Genomic DNA, 6,681 nt, shown 5'->3' with positions numbered 1-6,681 from the left:
TAAAGAACAGGTTACTATCTCACAAACAGGACAGTAACAACAGAAACAACACACTTGATGTGGCAGTCAAGATACATATTCTTCAAGTCTTAAAAAGAAAAGAGAACCAAAGTGATCAGTGGACCAAGTGAGAACTTCCAGTGATGAGAACCGAGATTCAGACAGAAACACAGAAGAAGATCTAGAACTGCAGAACCGCTAGAGAGACAGAATCAGGGAGAGAACCACAGAACCCACGTTAACACCTCAGCGTTACAAAGTGTTGCCCACAGAGAGAGTTGTTGTTGAACGCACACCCACAGTGTGATGACACCGTTCACCATACAGATCACAGCGGTATACAGAGTGATTGTTGAATGCACACCCAGCAACCCCACACCAGGCCCTGCACCAGTGTAAAACACACACACACACACCTCTAAATGGCTTAGATAGACAAATAAACAATGTCCTTTACAGCAGGGAGATACTGACAGTGGGAGGCGCAACCAGCAACCCATATGCCTGTGTGTGTGTCTCTCAAGTTCTTACCACATATTCCATGGGACAACACTGACTGCCTGTGAGTGTCTGTAACCCTAAAAACACCAAAGCGCACATCAGCATATGGTACACACTAGAGGTTGACCGATTAATCGGAATGGCAGATTAATTAGGGACGATTTGAAGTTGTCGTAACAATCGGAAATCGGTAATTTTGGACACCAATTTAGCCTTTTTTTTTATATATACCTTCATTTAATATCTTTATTTCACTAGGCAAGTCAGTTAACAACAAATTCTTATTTTCAATGACAACCCACTGTTCCTAGGCTAACTGCCTGTTCAGGGGCAGAACAACAGATTTTTACCTTGTCAGCTCAGGGATTCAATCTTGCAACCTTACCTTTAACTAGTCCAACACACTAACCACCTGCCGCATGAGGAGCCTGCCTGCAGTAAGTAGCCAAGGTAAGTTGCTAGCTAGCATTAAACTTAATCAATCATAATCACTAGTTATAACTACACATGGTTGATGATATTACTAGTTTATCTAGCGTGTCCAGCGCTGCATATAACCGATGTAGTGCGCATTCGCGAAAAAGGACTGTCGTTGCTCCAACGTGTACCTAACCATAAACACCAATGCCTTTCGTAAAATCAGTACACAGAAGTATATATTTTTACACCTACATATTTAGCTAAAAGAAATCCAGGTTAGCAGGCAATATTAACCAGGTGAAATTGTGTCACTTCTCTTGCGTTCATTGCACGCAGAGTCAGTGTATAAGCAACAGTTTGTGCTGCATGGCTCATTCGGAACTAATTTGCCAGAATTCTACGTAATTATGACATAACATTGAAGGTTGTGCAATGTAACAGGAATATTTAGACTTATGGATGCCACCCGTTAGATAAAATACGGAATGGTTCCGTATTTCACTGAAAGAATAAAGGTCTTGTTTTCGAGATGATAGTTTCCGGATTCGACCATATTAATGACCAAAGGCTCGCATTTGTGTGTGTTATTATGTTATAATTAAGTCTATGATTTGATAGAGCAGTCTGACTGAGCGATCTTAGACACCAGCAGGCTCATAAGCATTCATTCAAACAGAACTTTCATGCATTTTGCCAGCAGCTCTGCTGTTTATGACTTCAAGCCTATTAACTCCCGAGATTAGGCTGGTGTAACGATGTGATGTGAATTTTTTTATTTTTTTTATTTCACCTTTATTTAACCAGGTAGGCTAGTTGAGAACAAGTTCTCATTTGCAACTGCGACCTGGCCAAGATAAAGCATAGCAGTGTGAACAGACAACAACACAGAGTTACACATGGAGTAAACAATTAACAAGTCAATAACACAGTAGAAAAAAAAGAAGAAAAAAAGAGAGTCTATATACATTGTGTGCAAAAGGCATGAGGAGGTAGGCGGCTAGCTAGTTAGCGGGGTGCGCGCTAATAGCGTTTCAAACGTCACTCGCTCTGAGACTTGGACTAGTTGTTCCCCTTGCTCTGCATGGGCAATGCTGCTTCAAGGGTGGCTGTTGTCGTTGTGTTCCTGGTTCGAGCCCAGGTAGGAGCGAGGTGAGGTACGGAAGCTATACTGTTACACTGGCAACACTAAAGTGCCAATAGTCAAAAGTATATGAAATACAAATTGTATAGAGAGAAAGTGTCCTATAATAACTACAACCTAAAACTTCTTACCTGGGAATATTGAAGACTCATGTTAAAAGGAACCACCAGCTTTCATATGTTCTCATGTTCTGAGCAAGGAACACAAACGTTAGCTTTCTTACATGGCACATATTGCACTTTTACTTCTCCAACTTTGTTTTTGCATTATTTAAACCAAATTGAACATGTTTCATTATTTATTTGAGGCTAAATTGATTTTATTGATGTATTATATTAAGTTAAAATAAGTGATCATTCAGTATGGTTGTAATTGTCATTATTACAAATACATTTTAAAAATTGGCAGATTAATCGGCATCGGCTGTTTTTGCCCTCCAACAATCGGTATCGGCGTTGAAAAATCATAATCGGTCGACCTCTAGTACACACTCTTAACCAATCACTGAGCATTGTACATGTAGCGAATCATAGTTCTCCTAAATGATCCCCTCACAAACACTTGGCTTGGAGCATGCATTGTTCTCAGGATCAGCTGTGGAGAGAGTCATGTAACCTCCTTGTTCAGGTGAGCGCAAAGGTACACACACACGTTAGGCAAGCTCTTTTTGTATCCCCACATACCAAAGACTGTGTGTGTGTGTATATATTGAGCATGTTCAGACACACATTGGTGGAATGAAAGGAATTACTTACAGGGACTAGTCAAATAAATCCAGACAACAGCTTTCCTTCCCAAAATCAGTCATATGTGTACACACACGCACAACATATAACCTGTCAGGTGATGTGAATGTGACAGAACAGGTCCAGAAATATTCAGGTTATTGAGCGTATATTAGGGGGTGGTATGGACATTAGATTAGCCAGGCTTTCAGCAGGCCCAACCAGCCGACCAGACCAGTTAACAGTTCTACATGTGAGACAAACAGGGGGAAACAACCTGAAACTCTCGCCCTCTTTTTCGCTCTCCCTTCCTCTCTCCTCATTTTATTCTAACTCTGTCCACTCTCCTTCCTAGACTTTCTGTTTCCCTTTCTCTCTTTTGTCTGCTCTGTCTCTCATTGATGTTCTCTTTTCCTCTCAGGTTATCCAAGTCTGTCCCTTCCTCTATCCTTCAATACCAAATACTGTAAAACTTCAATTAATATCCCAGGTGTTTATTTGCTTTAATCACTGAACACAACCGTCGCTTATTAGAGACAGGCCTTTATTTCAGCCAGGCGTCTACTTCCTTAACCCACACAGCTCTTGCTCAATAAAGTGTTGAAAAGACTACCACACTGTTTGTTACCAGTATAAACATTGTAATAACAAATCCATCACAGATCAGACACGCAAAGACCAGCCTGCCCATCATACACCCCCGATTTCACGTTTCAGCACCATTGTCTCACTTGTTGCACCTCTTGTATCCACCGTAGTTGAGTCGACCATGTCAAACCACACTGCCGTCTCATCCATGACTCTCCTTTATCTTTAATGTACTCACTGAAGATCACTCGTAAACAATTACATTTAGACACAGCATTTATTTGAAACAGGTGTTTATTTGCTGGAATGTGTGCCGCTACCTGGTTATTAAAAAGGGACAGACAGTCTGAAGGTAAAGTTTGTTTTATTGCCGACTCACATACTTAGCTACTCAAACACACACACCTTCCCATTCTGCCTGCCTCCTGTCCTGACCACACCGGGTTCCATCCTATCAGATAAAAACAAGAAGAAGTGGCTCCAGTGGACATGAGATCACCAACACTGGACAACTGATGAGTGGAAACATCCCCTGGAACATGACAGCCAGTTCAGTTTATTGTTGTGGCCGGGTCAGTCCACAGACCTCAACCCAATAGAACATATTTAGGAGGAGATGGAACGGGCTGTTCACAGCATGTATGTACCACTGTCCAATCTGCAGCAACTGCATGAGCCCATGACGCCAACATGGACCAACATCCCTGTGGAATGTTTCCGACACCTTGTAGAATGTCACAAAGAATTCAGGCTGTTCTGGAGGCAAAGGGGGTCTGACCAGGTACTAGATGGGTGTACCTAATAATTGGCCAGTGAGTGTTTTAACTTGGGTGTAAAAATATATATACAGTACCAGTCAAAGGTTTGGACACTCCTACTCATTCTTTTCTTTATTTTTACTATTTTCTACATTGTAGAATAATGGTGTTATTTCATAGTTTTGATGTCTTCACTAAGAGTGTGCAAAGCTGTCATAGATATATATATAAATCAAAGATTCTCAGGGCAGTCACTGCGAGAATTGACTGAATAACAAGATATCTCCCATCAGTCTCTCGCCATCTCTTCTCCCCATGTCCCTCTCCCTTCTGTGTTGCTGCTTTGATTAATATTAACCAATTCTACAGGGCCCCATAAATGCTGTACACACAAATGCACGCGCACACACCTCACTGTCCAGAACAACAGGCCTTAACGGAGACCAATACTTTACAACACACAGGACAAATCTGTCCTGTCCAAATCTATACAGACTCGCTCTGACTCATAGCCTACCCTACACAAGTCATGGCCCAAATAAATTGGATAATTCAAGACAACAGCACAAAGACTGAAGAAACTCAGAGTCGTATCACTTTATTCACAAACATACTGATATGGTAGACAGAGAACTCCTTCACCACTGCTCTGACTACAAGCTCAGCCAGGGGAACTATTAGTGTGTAACACTACACAGACTGCACACCATAGGGAACTCTTAGAGTGTAACACTTTACAGAGAAACAATAAAAAGTCCCACGAAACTGTAGCCTCTGGGACAGAGCAGGATGTGAGACGTTAAAAGGGAACCGTTTCACTCACAAACCTCCCACACAGAGGGCACACCACACAGATCCAATGCCATGAACTTAGGATGGCACAAAACAGGATTAGGCACAGTGTTGTCATAAAGGAGACCAGGAATGGGAGCTAACCATTCTATTCATTTAATTCACTTCCATTCAGTGGACAGGAGTTCCATTCGCTCCCTGTTCATATGTACTCCTGTTAATAACATCAGACATTAGGAATGTCCCTCTCTAAATGTGCTGATCAAATGAGAACGACAGGAAGCACCAGTATATGACGGGCCTGAGTATGAAGCATGTGCAACCCTGATAAATCTCTCTGTTTTGTATCATAAAAATAATCTATGAATCTATGAATAGTGTTATCATAATGATTACTTTGGGACTTGATTATTATATATGCTATTTACAGTTATTAAGTGCATCAAGTAAATACTAGTAGGCCTTTAGTTACATTTAAACTATGTGGGAGTGAATCTGTCTGCAGCTCAGCATGTAGTCTTAAGTGTCTATGTGAAGTGAGTAGGAGGCAGACCAGGGCTGCAGAGCAGGAAGTGGAGCTCAGGCATCACCATCTCTTCCGCTACGTGGTAAGAGATGGACAACCACACACTGAGACCCAGATATCTGCTCCTACAGTGTTTGCAAACACACAGACCCAGATAACTGCTCCTACAGTGTTTGCACACACACTGAGACCCAGATAACTGCTCCTACAGTGTTTCCACACACACTGAGACCCAGATAACTGCTCCTACAGTGTTTCCACACACACTGAAAACTATTTGGGTCCACAATGAAGTGTTACAGTGAAGGACCCAAATAAGTCAAAGGTCATACATATGAATGTTCTTAAAAACATGGAAACAAAACCTCTTCTTGATGCAGATAAGCTGCTGCTCACAACAGCTGAAACAGTATCTTGCCAGCTAAAACAGAGCAGTATCTAGCCAGCTGCTTGGCTTTTTTCTCTGGCAGTGAGCTACATGTCAGACACCGCCTCATATTGATACACAAACTGACGCTGAGTGAAATCCAAGACTGTTGCCAATTGCAACTAAGTGCTGGCACACGTCCGCAGACATTCATACGTGCACGCGCTCACACACACTTATTTTAGAGTGGAGATACACACACCTGTCTGACAAATCAAAAGGGAGTTAAGGAAAGGTGTCACCCAGCCAAGCTTATCACACAGACAGGACTGATTGGTTCTGCTTTTGATTGATAGGGTCTGCATTAGATTGGGCAGACCCGGTTTGATTGAGAGGGTCTGAGGTGGATTGTGAAGCTCTGTCAGACAGGATGTCTTTGATTGACAGATAGATTAATTGATTAGTTGGTAGTGTGTGTGCATGTACATTTCTAACACTGACATTTCTGTCTCTCAGAGTGTATTATCCCCAGGCCCAGCCATGCAGCAGTCAGTCAAGCCTTCCTCCTCTTCATCACCATCAGAGAGATAACCCACTGACAGTGAGTTTAAGGAGTGTGTGAGAGTGTGATATGAGAGCTGGGCTTATTATGAAGCAGTCTGTTCAGACACAAGCCTACCTCTATCCACTCCATCCCTGACTCCTGTCTGTCTGGGGTGTCGCCAAACCATCAGAGTGGTATACTATGATTAAACCTAGATCTACTCAGGGTTTTCCAAAGCTAGCCAGCTTTAGTCACATTCCAGCTCAGGCTTCATCCGTACTACAACAGTGGATATTGCTTATATGCCTGCTGCTAACTC

Source organism: Oncorhynchus masou, chromosome 29 (genome assembly GCF_036934945.1).
Source record: "Oncorhynchus masou masou isolate Uvic2021 chromosome 29, UVic_Omas_1.1, whole genome shotgun sequence".
In the NCBI taxonomy this organism is placed as follows: domain Eukaryota; kingdom Metazoa; phylum Chordata; class Actinopteri; order Salmoniformes; family Salmonidae; genus Oncorhynchus; species Oncorhynchus masou.
Note: the sequence above shows the minus strand (reverse complement) of the source record.